This window comes from Misgurnus anguillicaudatus, chromosome 13, assembly GCF_027580225.2.
Source record: "Misgurnus anguillicaudatus chromosome 13, ASM2758022v2, whole genome shotgun sequence".
NCBI classification, from domain to species: domain Eukaryota; kingdom Metazoa; phylum Chordata; class Actinopteri; order Cypriniformes; family Cobitidae; genus Misgurnus; species Misgurnus anguillicaudatus.
In genome coordinates this window covers 34,630,668-34,644,982 of record NC_073349.2, presented here as the reverse complement: position 1 = coordinate 34,644,982, position 14,315 = coordinate 34,630,668, and the positions used below count along the sequence as shown (strand labels likewise).

The following is a 14,315-nucleotide window of genomic DNA, read 5'->3' as shown; positions in this document are numbered from 1 at the left end:
CCACTAACTGCCTCAAGCAAAACTCTTGGACGTCTTTTAGAGAGTCGATGCCGCGAACTTTGCATATTTTTGAGAATTCAATGTTTAGCTGATCATGATAACTGGTCATTATTATCCACGTGAACACGACTGATTCTCTTCCTATATATAGCTCTATATCATCACGGCTGTGATTAGGCCAGAGGCACGAGGCCGAGTGCCTGAGGCAATCACAGCAGCTGTGATCGTCAGAGTGAGAGTCAGAGTGAGCGTCGTGCATCAGAGCTCCGTCGAGTTTATCATCCAAATCCTATTTTCTGACTACCTTGTTCCTATTTATATAATATAACATATTCGTTTATCTCAAGAATACTTTACCGTGACGACTATTGAGCAGTACTACCACGTGAAACGATTTATCACTGCTAAACACCCAGTGTTAGCATATAGCCCGCTAGCATCAACAAACAGCCGATCTAATGGCGGACTCATCCACTGTATGCTATTCAGACCTGTCCTCACCTGAGCGGGAAGCTGTGGAGCAGTTGATACCCGGTTATCGCAGATCCTACGCGAAGTACAGCGCCCAGTTCACCCAGGCTCCAGACATCCACAAGCGACCGAGAAGTGCAAAAAGCGGACACCCTACGCGGTGCAGCTTCACGGACCGCGCTCGAGGGAACGGAGACGCCATCGCCCAGAATGAAAGCGATCGGGAAGCCGTGGAGGAGCCGCTGCCCGGCCGTCGCAGATTCAGCTTGCCTCACATCACACTGGCTACAGACGTCCGCAGGCGATCGGGGCGTGCTGCGAGTGAGCTTCCCTCGCGTTGTAGCTTCACGGACCGCGTCCAGGTGACCGAAGACGCCATCACCCAACATGAAAGCGGTAAGACTCCGCTTGTTATTGTAACCTGCATTACTTGCCACATGTACAGTTTAGCTTCTTCAATCAGCACAGAGGGGTTTACTTGTGCTAAGTGTATTGAAGTAGTAAGGCTGACGGAGAAGATTGCAGAACTAGAAGCGCGCATCCAAACGCTAGTTGATGACAGCAATACCGCTAATGCTACAAACGCTAATACCGCTAATTCTACAAACGCTAATACCGCTAATGCTACAAACGCTAATACCGCTAATGCTACAAACGCTAATACCGCTAATGCTACAAACGTTAATACCGCTAATGCTACAAACGCTAATACCGCTAATGCTACAAACACTGTTTCGGGTGCGCCTAGTGTTAAACGTAATACACATAGCTCGGTTCCATCATCTGAGTCAAGGGGGCCGACTAACTGGGTGACTGTCAGGCGGCAAAGTCGTTTCCGGTGCCCACCCAAGACCCCCCTGGTAATTTCAAACAGGTTCGATATTCTAAGCAACACACCGACTGAGACGTCTGTTAAAAGTGCCTTGGTCATTGGAGATTCGATACTTAGGAACGCAAACATTGAGGCACCAGCCACCATAGTTGATTGTATACCGGGAGCCAGGTCTTCAGACATTAGATCAAAACTTAAAGTGCTGGCTAATGCTAAGCGTAAGTTTTCTAAAATTGTTATTCACGCCGGCACGAATGACACCAGACTCCGCCAGTCGGAGATCACCAAAGATAATATTAAAGAGATATGTGAAATTGCTAAAACAATGTCAGACAATGTAAAATGCTCTGGTCCCCTCCCCGCCTACCGGGGGGATGAAACTTACAGTAGATTATTGTCTCTTCACGACTGGATGTCAAAATGGTGCCCTCAGCATAACGTAGGGTTTATAGACAATTGGAAGCATTTTCGGGGGAGACCTGACCTGCTAAAGAGAGATGGCCTCCATCCATCTCAGGAAGGAAGTGCGATTCTCTCTATAAATCTGACCAATAGTCTTACTTCGAATACAGTCTGACTATCCAGGGTACAAGTCAGACAACAGACGGATCGGCTTAACCGTCCATCTGTTAGCTGCCGTGATATGTCAAGATCACTTATATCCCAGCACTTCGAGTCAATCTTACCAGAATATCAACACATTTCAACTGTATCTGTTCCCCGAACAAATAAATACAGAGCACCGCTTGCCACATCTGGTACAAATCTGATTAATATAAAATTAGACAACAATACTTCAACAGATGAACCTCGAATGTTAAAATTCGGCCTTCTTAACATTAGATCGCTTACCAATAAAGAACCTATTGTCAATGAAATAGTTACAGACCAAAACTTAGATGCACTCTGTTTAACAGAAACCTGGCTTAAAGCAGACGACTACATTAGTTTAAACGAATCCACCCCACAAGACTATTATTATAAACACGAACCTCGATTAAAGGGGAGAGGGGGTGGTGTAGCTACAATATACAACAAAATTTTTAAAGTAAACCAAAAATCTGAAGTAAAATTTAAATCATTCGAACTAATGTTGTTAAATATGGAAATAACCGATCGTAACCACAAACAGCTCTCTTTTGCCTTAGCTACAATATATAGACCTCCGGGCCACCATGCAGATTTCCTTAAAGAAATAGCAGATTTCCTGTCTGAGCTTGTAGTCACTGTAGATAAAGCTCTTATCGTTGGTGATTTTAATATTCATGTGGATAACCCAAAAGATGCATTAGGACGTGCATTTATGGATGTTCTAAATTCTCTCAATATTAGACAAAACGTGACAGGGCCAACGCATACTCGTAAGCACACATTAGACTTAATTCTGTCACTCGGGCTCAATATTAATGACATCAAAATATCACCTCAGAGTGATGCAGTTTCTGACCATTACCTTGTGTCATACACTGTACTTCTAGATAGGATCAGTCAATCCACAACATGCTACAGATTAGCCAGAACAATAATTTCCACCACTAAAGATAGATTTATTAGCACTCTTCCAGACCTGTCCCAAATTAAACATGTAGCAGATAACTCTGACGATCTAGATATTGTAATAGAAAACCTAAACAATGTCTGTTCTAACACATTTGATGCCGTTGCTCCCATTCGAAAAAAGAGAATCAAAGAAAAACCGCCAGCTCCATGGTATGATCATCACACCGCAGCACTCAAAAAGGCAACTAGGAAAATGGAAAGAAATTATAGAAGCACAAAGTTAGAGGTATGGCGTGCAGCATGGAAAGAGAGTGTTAAACAATACAGACAGGCTATTAAAACCGCCAGATCTACCTATCTTAGCAGGCTTATAAATGAGAATCATAATAACCCTCGTTTCCTCTTCAGCACGGTTGCAAAACTGATTAGAAATAAAGAACAAACAGAAACCAATAGTAAACTTCAACACAATAGTAACGACTTCATGAACTTCTTTTCTAACAAAATTACGTCTATAATGGAAAACATCGTAGCTACCCAGGCAGCCACCACTCAACCCGTTAGTTCACTTAACACTAGACTACCATACGAACATCTTGATTCATTTAAACCTACTACAATAGATGAGCTCTCTAGACTAGTTACATCATCCAAATCATCATCCTGTATATTAGACCCCGTTCCCACAAAACTGCTTAAAGAGGTATTCCCTGTAGTGTCAACCCCGGTTCTAAATATCTTTAACTCATCGCTAGAAATAGGATACGTTCCAACAGCTTTCAAACTAGCAGTTATTAAACCGCTGATTAAAAAACCACAGCTTGATCAGGGAGAGATTAATAACTTTAGACCAATCTCAAATCTCCCTTTTCTTTCGAAAATATTAGAAAAGGTAGTGGCAAGCCAGTTACGCACATTCTTGACAAATAATAGTACATATGAAAAGTTCCAATCAGGATTCAGGCCCCACCATAGCACAGAGACAGCGTTGCTTAGAGTTACAAATGACCTCCTATTAACATCCGATCGTGGTGAAATCTCAATTCTTATATTATTAGACCTTAGTGCAGCCTTTGACACAATAGATCATACAATCTTACTCAATAGACTAGAAAACTATGTTGGTATCAGTGGTCAGGCGCTAGCCTGGTTTAGGTCGTATCTAACCAATCGCTATCACTTTGTTTATATAAACGAGGAAGAGTCATATCACTCCCTGGTTAAATACGGTGTACCGCAGGGATCGGTTTTAGGTCCTATCCTGTTCTCGTTATACATGTTACCTCTAGGAGACATTATCAGGAAACATAACATAAGTTTTCACTGCTATGCGGATGATACCCAGCTTTACATCTCCTCACATCCCAGCGAAACACACACAGACTGCCTTAGCGATGTTAGTGACTGGATGGCACATAACTTTCTTAAGCTGAACTCCAATAAGACAGAGATACTTATTATTGAACCGAATCGCTACAAACATAATATGTCAGATTACAAGTTAAACATAGATGGCTGCACTGTGGTGCCATCTTCCACGGTTAGGAACTTAGGTGTGATGTTCGACAGCAACTTATCCTTCGATAGTCATATCGCCAACGTCTGCCGCACAGCATTCTTCCATCTTAGAAATATCTCGAAAATACGCCATATACTGTCCACATCTGACGCAGAGAAGCTTATCCATGCTTTTATGACCTCTAGAATAGACTATTGTAACTCGCTACTCGGGGGATGCCATGCAAATCAAGTAAACAAGCTTCAGCTAGTTCAAAACGCTTCCGCAAGGGTACTTACTCGATCTAAAAAGTATGACCACATAAGCCCAATTCTGGCATCTTTACACTGGCTACCAGTTAAATATCGCATACAATTTAAAATATCACTAATCACCTACAAAGCTTTAAATGGCCTAGCACCCTCATATCTTAGAGAATTACTATCAGAATACAATCCATCACGCACACTACGGTCGCAAAACTCTGGTCTCTTGATTATCCCTAGACTATCAAAAGTGTCTAAAAGTGGAAGGTCATTTTCCTACTTAGCCCCTAAGCTCTGGAATGATTTACCAACCGATGTCCGAGAATCAGACACGGTCGATAATTTTAAATCTAGACTTAAAACTTTTCTCTTCAACAAAGCATTCGCATAATTTGTCTAGTAAAAGTACTTAACTCGAAATAGTTATCTGTACGGAACAAAGCACTCGCGGTCATAACACAGACCAACCAAATAAATAAATAAAAATCTTATCTTAACCTATAGTCGGATTGCGATTTTGGAACTTTCGTGTTCTTGTGAATAGTATGCCATATACAAACCCGTTTGCCACTGAACCTGCATTAACGACGACAGTGGGGCCTCCAGCCTTAGTCAAACGGGTTGGCACGTATGGTTGGGTTGTGATTTTGGCGCTTTCTTTGTATTGCAAATAGTATGCCATACAGACCCGTTTGCCACTGAACCTGCATTAACGACGACAGTGGGGCTTTTGGCCTTAGTCAAACGGGTTGGCACGTATGGTTGGGTTGTGATTTTGGCGCTTTCTTTCTATTGCGAATAGTATGCCATACAGACCCGTTTGCCACTGAACCTGCATTAACGACGACAGTGGGGCCTCCAGCCTTAGTCAAACGGGTTGACACGTATGGTCAGGTTGCGATGTTGGCGTTTTTTCGTGATCTTGTAAATAGTATGCAATATAGACCCGTTTGCCACTGAACCTGCATTAACGACGACAGTGGGGTTACGGCCTTAGTCAAACGGGTCGACAGGTTTCATTTTCTCTTAAAAATCGGAAGGTGACCCTTAGTTACCATATATACCGTCGCAGTGGGCCCCCAATTTGCAAAATCCTCAACTGTGGATAATATAATTATGCTGCAATAGTTAGTCTGTCTGAAACTAAGATGATTCAACCACATCACTGTGTGACACTTGCATTACATGTGAACGGCCCCTACGCTAATATGATTTTGTTTTTCTCTCCCTGTCTCGTCCCTGGGTCCCATTGACCCTGAGGACAATGGGACAAACAGACCCAGTTCCGGTAGATGTGAAAGTCGGCACACCTCTGATCTACTGGTCGTCCTTCAATGTGATGCCCAGCTGATGCCTGACCAACGACCACCGGCAGGACCCGCTTAATATCCGCTTAATATCCGCTTAATCTCTGCTTAATCTCTGCTTAAGCTCCTTATCCGTTAATATGTGTGTATATACATGTATATCTCCCAAGGGTTTTTCCCTCCTAGGACTTTTATTTTTATTTCCTCGACTTAACAACCCGGGGTTTTTGTTTTTTTTCTCCTAGGGGGTTTTTTACCCCGGGGAGGTAGCATGCTTGGGCTTAACTTAGCTTCTTCTTCTCGACGTTACATTAGTAATATGCTCGCTCATAATGTCTCGTCATAGCCGCAGCAAATTTGACTGCTTATGCTATTGTGTATTATGTTATGCTATCTGTCGTTTTACTGTGCTTTTACTGCTTTTATTAATGTAAAGCTGCTTTGAAACAATTGAGTATTGTGAAAAGCGCTATATAAATAAAATTGAATTGAATTGAATTGAATTAAATCATGCTACCTTCATACTTAAACAACCAGATAGCCTACTAAACTAAACTTCTGTCCTCAAACTTTAATATCTAGTTTTATCCTGTGACTGTATAAGTGATAACATTTTATATCCTTCATCCTTCTGAGTGACGGTAGCTACAACTTCCATTTTATCTTTTTCATTTGAGCTGTTAATATTAGTCTCAGGTGGCTGTTGAAATTCCACATATTGTTGTAACATATCAGCAGAATTACATTGTTCAACATCTGACAGAGTTGTATTTTTACAAGAGACATCTGGTTCTACTTGAGTGTTTACACAATTTGCAGCTGTTGGGTTTATGAATGATACATAGATCAAATTGTTCCTGGTCACTTATTTGAAGACACCCTTGGAACAAAAGCAGGAGCCTCTCTATCAAGTCTTCTAAATGAAAAAAGGTCAACATCACTGCTGTACCTGTGCTGTCATCAGCAGTCATGCCTTCTGGTGTTCGGCAGTGAGAATCAAAATAACCAAACCTTCCTGAACGATCTCTGAACAGAGCAACACAGTATTCTCCACATAGGAACAGCATATCTCTAACACCACTTATAAGACATTGCAGAGTATTCTCAAGATTTTCATACCCACTTAAAGCAGGTCTATCATTCAGAAATCCAAACCTCTGGGGATGTTTAATAATGTTATACCAGCACAAGTTTGTTTCAATTTGGTTTGGTAGCTCATCAAAATTTAAAAAACTATCCACAAAATGTCCTTTGCTCTGGAGTGATTGTTTGACACTAGTGTAGACTGCATCACCTTTCTGTAAAATACAATCTAGATCGAAACTGTGTAGATCATTATGCTCATTATGTGCTGCTAGGAACATTAAAGAGTTGCATGTACACTGGCGGCCTCTGGAGTAAATGTTGTACCTTGGATCGCTTTGACAAAGAGATGCTACAACAGACCATATGGGTTGGCATCAATCATACCTGATTAGGGCTGTGCCGGTTTCAGAATTGGTGATGACGGTTATGACGTGAGTCAAATGTGACGGTTCATCACATAACCGTCTGGGGGGGGGGTTGCTTGTTTAAATGCTCGTGGATTGACGAGAAAGTGTCATTTTACCATAAAATCATGAATGTGATGCCAAGTGTGTTTTAAACAGTAATGATGAGAAATTTAACAGAAAGCAATTAAATATTTAAAAAACACACTGTTGCCAGAAGACTGAGCTGTCACTCTCTGCCCAGCATAAATGAATCCTCTATCTATCATTATCCTAATAATCTTCAAAGAAACAGATTTGTGCCATGGGCTTTTGATGTCTTGTGTCTATATCTGTCATTACACGGACCAGAACAGCACGAAAACAATGTGGATTAAAAAGCGTCTTTAAGAGGTTTTGCTCATAAATGCATGTAAAATAAAGTAATGTGAACTTGAGATTGTCATACTGTTATTAAACTGCGCCATATGCGCTGCAAACGCAGCCATGTAAAAGCACAATGGCCACGCGCGGCAAACGCTCTCCGAATACGCGCTGCTCAGTGCTCATGCTTGCGATGTGAAACCAGCATTTGAATAAACTAAACACTGATTAGCTACTTGCTCAACGTTTATTTACAATTAACAGCAAGACAACTAGCAGTGAATGTGCTTTCAGGAGAGTTAGTAGATTAACATGGGAGGATTTGAACTTGAAAAGCGGGGCGGAGCCTTTCCGCTGTTAAAACATCTTATGGTCGTTCATGTTTATTTGATTCTATAAATTAAATAGAAGGAAGAGATGATTTGAAAGGTGAGACTTTGTTTAATATGTTTAATCTCAAAAGTAACCAATAAGTGCCCTGGTCTCTCCTGTATGTCAGCGCGTTGTCAGTGTCTGCTCCGCTCTGTATTTTTCATTGTGTGACGTGATAACATGGTGGGGCGTGTAACACAGACTGTTGACAATTGTTTTTAATTAGTATTTAAACATTCTTTATGATATATATTTTTTATATTTTAATAACACGGTTTTGTCGGTTATAGAGTTCTAATGACGGTGTTCAACTATAACCGTCGGTCTCACGGTTATATAATAACCGTCACACCCCTATACCTGATACAGAGTTGGTACGGTTGTTGGTGCCAAATGAAACTTCTAGCTGTCTGCGCTGTTTCTGAGATTCACTTCTCTTTCCCTTCCTTGGCATGGTGAAGTTTCAATACTGACAATTAAGCAAATATGTAGTTTAGTAATAGATACAACTATTATTATATTATATTTACTGATACTTTATATATAGAACACACAGATAATGCGTATAAAATCATATATATATATATATATATATATATATATATATATATATATATATATATATTAGGGCTGTCAAAATTAACGCGTTAATAACGCGTTAACGCAAATTCATTTTAACGCCACTAATTTTATTAACGGAGATTAACGCAACGCGCAATTTCTGTTTGACCCTTGGTCCAGCCCATAGTTGAATGAACAGAGACGCAGACAAATATGACTCTCTCTAAATGAGAGTTTTCATAGAAATAAGAACATTAACCAAATCCAATGCTCTAAATGCTCGTTGGACATCTGATATGATCTTTATATATACGTCTGAGAGGTGTAACCGTCCTCCTAATGCTTAATCTAATACAAAAATGCGTCTCAATTCATTTTGGTTTCGCTTTTATGCATGCCTTATAAAATAGACTGCAGGACTTGCTTGATGTTAGAATAGTCATTAAGAGAGATAAAGTTCGGTACCTGATTAATGTTAAAGAGTTATTAAGAGCGACAAGACTCAAAAGCGACCCCATCACACTGATATCTGAAGCGCGTGCACACAGACGCGCGAGTGCGCGACCCGGATTTATAGACATCTACACAAAATTACTGTTTTACAAATATCTGCTTTGATAAGAATTCACGCAGGTAGGCTCTATAATCTGTTATGTTTTAAGTAAATGTTTGGTTAACTGTTGGGTAAAACTATCTGATGTGTAACATTATATTAGATCACTTAGATTTTAAGCAGTCTGTCTCAATGTCAATCAAACAAAATGAAAAAAAGTTGAACATACATTGATGATGTTTTTGCTTTGTGTGTGCTAAATCTATTAGTTTTACCAGTGATTTTAAGGTATTGATGTGGTAATATAATGTATGGATGTGGAAATTTTTGTGGTAATTTGACTCTTTCAACTTCAAACACGTGTAGTTCTGTCATATTTTGTTATATTTCAACAAATCATGCATTGTTCTATGTTTTAATAGAGAATGTCAAAATATGAACAACAATTTTTTTTAAATTTGCTAATTTCGACTCAACTTGCCAGCACAGGTCACAAATGATGCAGCAGCAAACAAAAATGGAGAAAGAAAAATCTTCTGAAAGGAAAATTCATATACAAAACAATGGCTGGTGATTCTGTTAAAATGTAAACAGGCTGTTGTTAACATACATTTTTATATACATCTATATGTGTATATATGATTAGAATATTAAAAACCTGAAAAGTGTTACATTAGGGTAAATTTTGAATGGATAAAAATGTGCGATTAATTTGCGATTAATCGCAGTTAACTCATGAAATCATGCGATTAATCTAGATTAATTTTTTTAATCTATTGACAGCCATAATATATATATATATATATATATATCTGTATATATATATAAAATCAAGGACAAGAGAACATTATATAAGAGAAACTAAACAAGATAACGAGGAGGGAACAGGTGATGGGAATAAGTAATAATTAACAATAAGCAGGAGGACGAGGGGGCGGGGACAAATGACAAGACACCGGAGGCACATGCCAAACACAAAAACAAGGCATGAACCTCCACACAAGGCCAGAGACTGCCAGAACTCTGCCACCATGACAAAATACAAATATAACAAGACTTCAAGGCAGAGTCCTGACACTGGCGAAATCCAGAAATTTTCCTTTCAGTCTATCTGAATCTGAAATCTGTGGAATCTGAAACTTTTCTTACCTGGGTCTGATGTTTAAGCTTTTTACAGTCAAGCTTTTTACAGTCACGCTTTTCAGAATCAAGCTTTTTTCGAGTTTTTCCAAATAGCTTTTGGGGTTTTAACCTCTCGACGCGCACTAGTTCGTGCACGGAAAAACGTCAGTTTTTTTAATGCTGCTAACACTATATATATAGCCTACTGTGTACAAACAAACAATAATAATAACATTGCTATACATCGTTTAAAAGGTCTAAGGTTTAGCATCAGTGTATGGTGTCCGTTTTGAGATACAATTGCTCTAGCATCATAAATATAGTATTTTGTTACAGAAGTCCAGATGACAACATGCATAAAATAAGCTAACTCCTTACCTTTGTGCTGGTATAAGGAACGCGAATCGAATCCAGTCTGTTTCAGATGTGTGAATGACCCATAAAAACTCTCTTTAACAAAGTACATCCAATGACCGTTTTTGTCCACAAATGCGTATAATCCGTGAAATATTGATATATTGTCCATTGTTTACATCAGATTTCACATGCACGTCTTGTAATAGACTATTTACATCGTAACACTTGTATATGAGATAACACTAGCGTTCAAAACCAGCGCTCAAACTTGTTTGTACAAGTAGGCGGGAGTATAATACATAATATCCAAACAGCGCTGTCAAATATCGTGACGTCATCTGACTCACGCGTTCCTCCAATGACTTCATGGAAAATATTGATAGACAGAACGTGTAGCCAATTAGATAATGAATTCAACGATCTTTGTGTGAAGCTTTATTTCCTGGTGTGGATACGGCATTTTATACACTTATATAAGGATAAACAATAAAAAGAACGAACGTGTATGCATGTAAACAAAAGACTTTTATTTTGTGGCTGACTGGCACTTAGAAAAGGCACTAGTCTTACAAAAACTCTTGCAAGAACCTCATTTTTGGGTCTATTGACTTCAAAAGTGAAACATAACTTCTTTAGACTTGTGGCTTTGGCATCATTGCATTTCTAGGTTCCACAGATATATTTATCATTAAGATTTTTAGTGTTAAAAAAGATGTTATGCAAAAAATTTTTTATTACAATGTACTTCAGCCTCTCTAACTTTTTTAATTTTTATCTTAAAATTATTTTGAAACATGGAAAATAGGGCCCTATAATTTCCGCGATCACGGAATCGCGGACGGAATCGCGGAATTGGCTAATTAACACGGAATCTAGTATGAACGCGTAATTTCGCGGAATTTTACATATTTTGAATAAAATTATGTTTTTGTGTGGGAGACGAACGTATGTCTGGGGGAAATGCAGACCGGGGGAAGTAAATCTGGGCGACACGCCCCCTCCCGTCGTTTCAGACCTCCTCCAAAACACTGAAACCATGGCGAAGCGGCTCTCCACGACTCAGCTTTCGTCAGCGAAAAAATTAAGAAATTCGACGCTAAGCACTTAGTTCCGAGCAGGTCTCACATGACTTTTATGTGACCGGAGAACTGTTAGTTGGGAAGTTTACTCAACACTCTGTTCACGGTGAGCGCAGAAAGATACATGCACTCTCTCATCCATGTCTGTCTCACTGTACCTCTCTCATGTGCACGCGCTCATGCATCTGTCCGAAGTGCGAACACAAATCCTCATGCATTTGTTCAGTTTTATGCATTTCAAGCGAGCTGAGGCAAACTAACTATCCCTCGCATTTAAAATATAATCATCTGCATCATGGCGCCGCTCTCTGTCTCTCTTTCGCTCGCACGTGCAAAGAGCTGCATGCTCATGCTTTCCTAAGTCAGATCACTATCCTGTGTATGTTTCTAAAGTTATATGCATTTCAAGCGATTGTGTATAAAATATGGATCGCGTTCCGCTGGATTGATGTGTTTAAGGCACTTCTGAAGGCACCACTGCTTTGACACCTTGTTGTAGCCTCCTGCAACAACACTAAAAAACCAATGCATTGAATTGAGTTGTGTGTGCGCGTGCGCGCGCGTGTGTATGTGCGTGTGTAAATGCATCTTTTATAGTCATTAAGTAATTCTGTTATCCAGTTTTTCCCCCAAATCATTTACATTTTAATCATTAACATTAAAAGGGACACTCTTTTTATGACTAAAATAAAAGTAAAGGGTAAAAAATATAATTGCCAAAAATTAAAACGGATAAAACGGAATTTGCAAAAATTAAAACGGAGAAAACGGAATTTGGGAAAAAATAAAACGGAATTTGGGAAAAAATAAAACGGATTTTATAGGGCCCTAGGAAAACGAAGCTCAAAGTGTCTTCTATCTAATGATACCATAGTTATGCTTGTACTCTAAATAGTTTAGTAAAAACAGCCCTTTTAGTGAAAGTAGGTATTTTCATGGTTTGGGGCCAGAATGGGGGTGCTTTTCAAGAGGTTAACTGAGGCTCTGTAATTTTTTTTAAAATTTAATTAATGTACGGTACATAAAATAATTTGTAAATGTATACATGGATAGTTTCTTGACTATGTTTGTGTTAATAGCCTACACACGCTGGCTGTTGAGGCATTTTGCACTTCCAGATATCTATGTGCACTTTTGTTCCTTTGCATATGAATTTAAGAAATTATCTTTAATTTATTAGTGTTTATAACATTCGTTTTAACAAAAAATATGCTGTGCATGATTTGTTTATATTATTGGGGCTTTGTGCTGCGCCCTCTTGTGGGCTATTGGGAGTATTTTCTCCAAGATAAAGTAGCTCTTTATAATTCGAATTTTATTATTTTTCAAGGACGAATTTAGAATGTTCTTGTTCAGCCATTTTGACAGCCCTACAAAGCAGTAACCAGTGCAGCAAGCAGTGCAGCAGCATTTGAGGATAGCAGCCAGTTTCTTTTTGGTTTAGGAAGAGAAAGAATAAAATAGGTGAGAGGAAGAGCGAGATTAAATTTTGAGCTAAAATGAATAGATAGGACAGGACAGGACAGTAAAAGACACTACAGAATGCACACACTCTCACACAGACAGAGAGAGAGAGAGAGAGAGACAGAGAGAGAGACAGAGAATTTTTTTTTTGAATTTTCAAAAAACCTTTATTACAAATCAATACATTTTCATAACCTCAAATCAGAAACAACAAAGGAAAGAAAAAAAATATATATAATAATAGTAAAAGAAAAAACAAAAAATTAAGCCAATGTAACCGGTCCTAATCTGACCGCTGCTACAGTAGTAAACTCTGCGTTGTGTATGTATCAACAAAGGATTGGACAACAGGCAGCTCGGCTGAACCAGAGGTTTATTCACTGTGGATATTGAAACCGAAATATCATCAGCATCAGGCATGAAATTTATCTTGTGCATCTCCTCTCTCCAGCACACACAGAGCGAACTGAATCATGTCCAAAACATGTCAATATATATAGCATTTGAATTAACATAACATTTAACAAATTACATTAATGTGAATTGATAGCCAAATTACACATTCAATCACCCACATGAATGCTAACACCAGCATAAACATTTCTCAATGCATCACATTTGCTTTACTGAATTTAAGATTACAATAAATTAAACACAAATGTAAAACAGATAAACAAAATACATTCACAAGACATACCTGTGGATATTGAAACCGAAATAATATCAGCATCAGGCATGAAATTTATCTTGTGCATCTCCTACACAACATAAAACACATTAAAGGGCCTGCATTACCTAAAACACAGCCAACCCATCTAACATGCCTAATATATTTCTTGATGTATGCCATCCACACTTAAAATCAAGATTAAAACATTGTATGTCCCCTTATAACACATATTACTTGAACATTTCAACATATTTTTATATATTGTGCAAATTACTATTAACTTTAAAGACAAGCACAAAACCCTTACCTCTCTCCAGCACACACAGAGCGAACTGAAGAGCAGCGCCAAAACAGCGTCAACTATACACAGGGTAAGTGTCAAAGTAAAAGTCCCCAAAATAATATTTCTC

The 14,315-nt window shown here is 38.9% G+C and overlaps 1 pseudogene; it reads right to left on the bottom strand.

Annotated features, from left to right (window-relative positions):
• The window catches only part of LOC141349243 (very long chain fatty acid elongase 1-like), a 75,013-nt pseudogene extending 64,275 nt beyond the window's left edge, over window positions 1-10,738 (bottom strand).
• Between the last annotated feature and the right edge of the window lie 3,577 nt (window positions 10,739-14,315).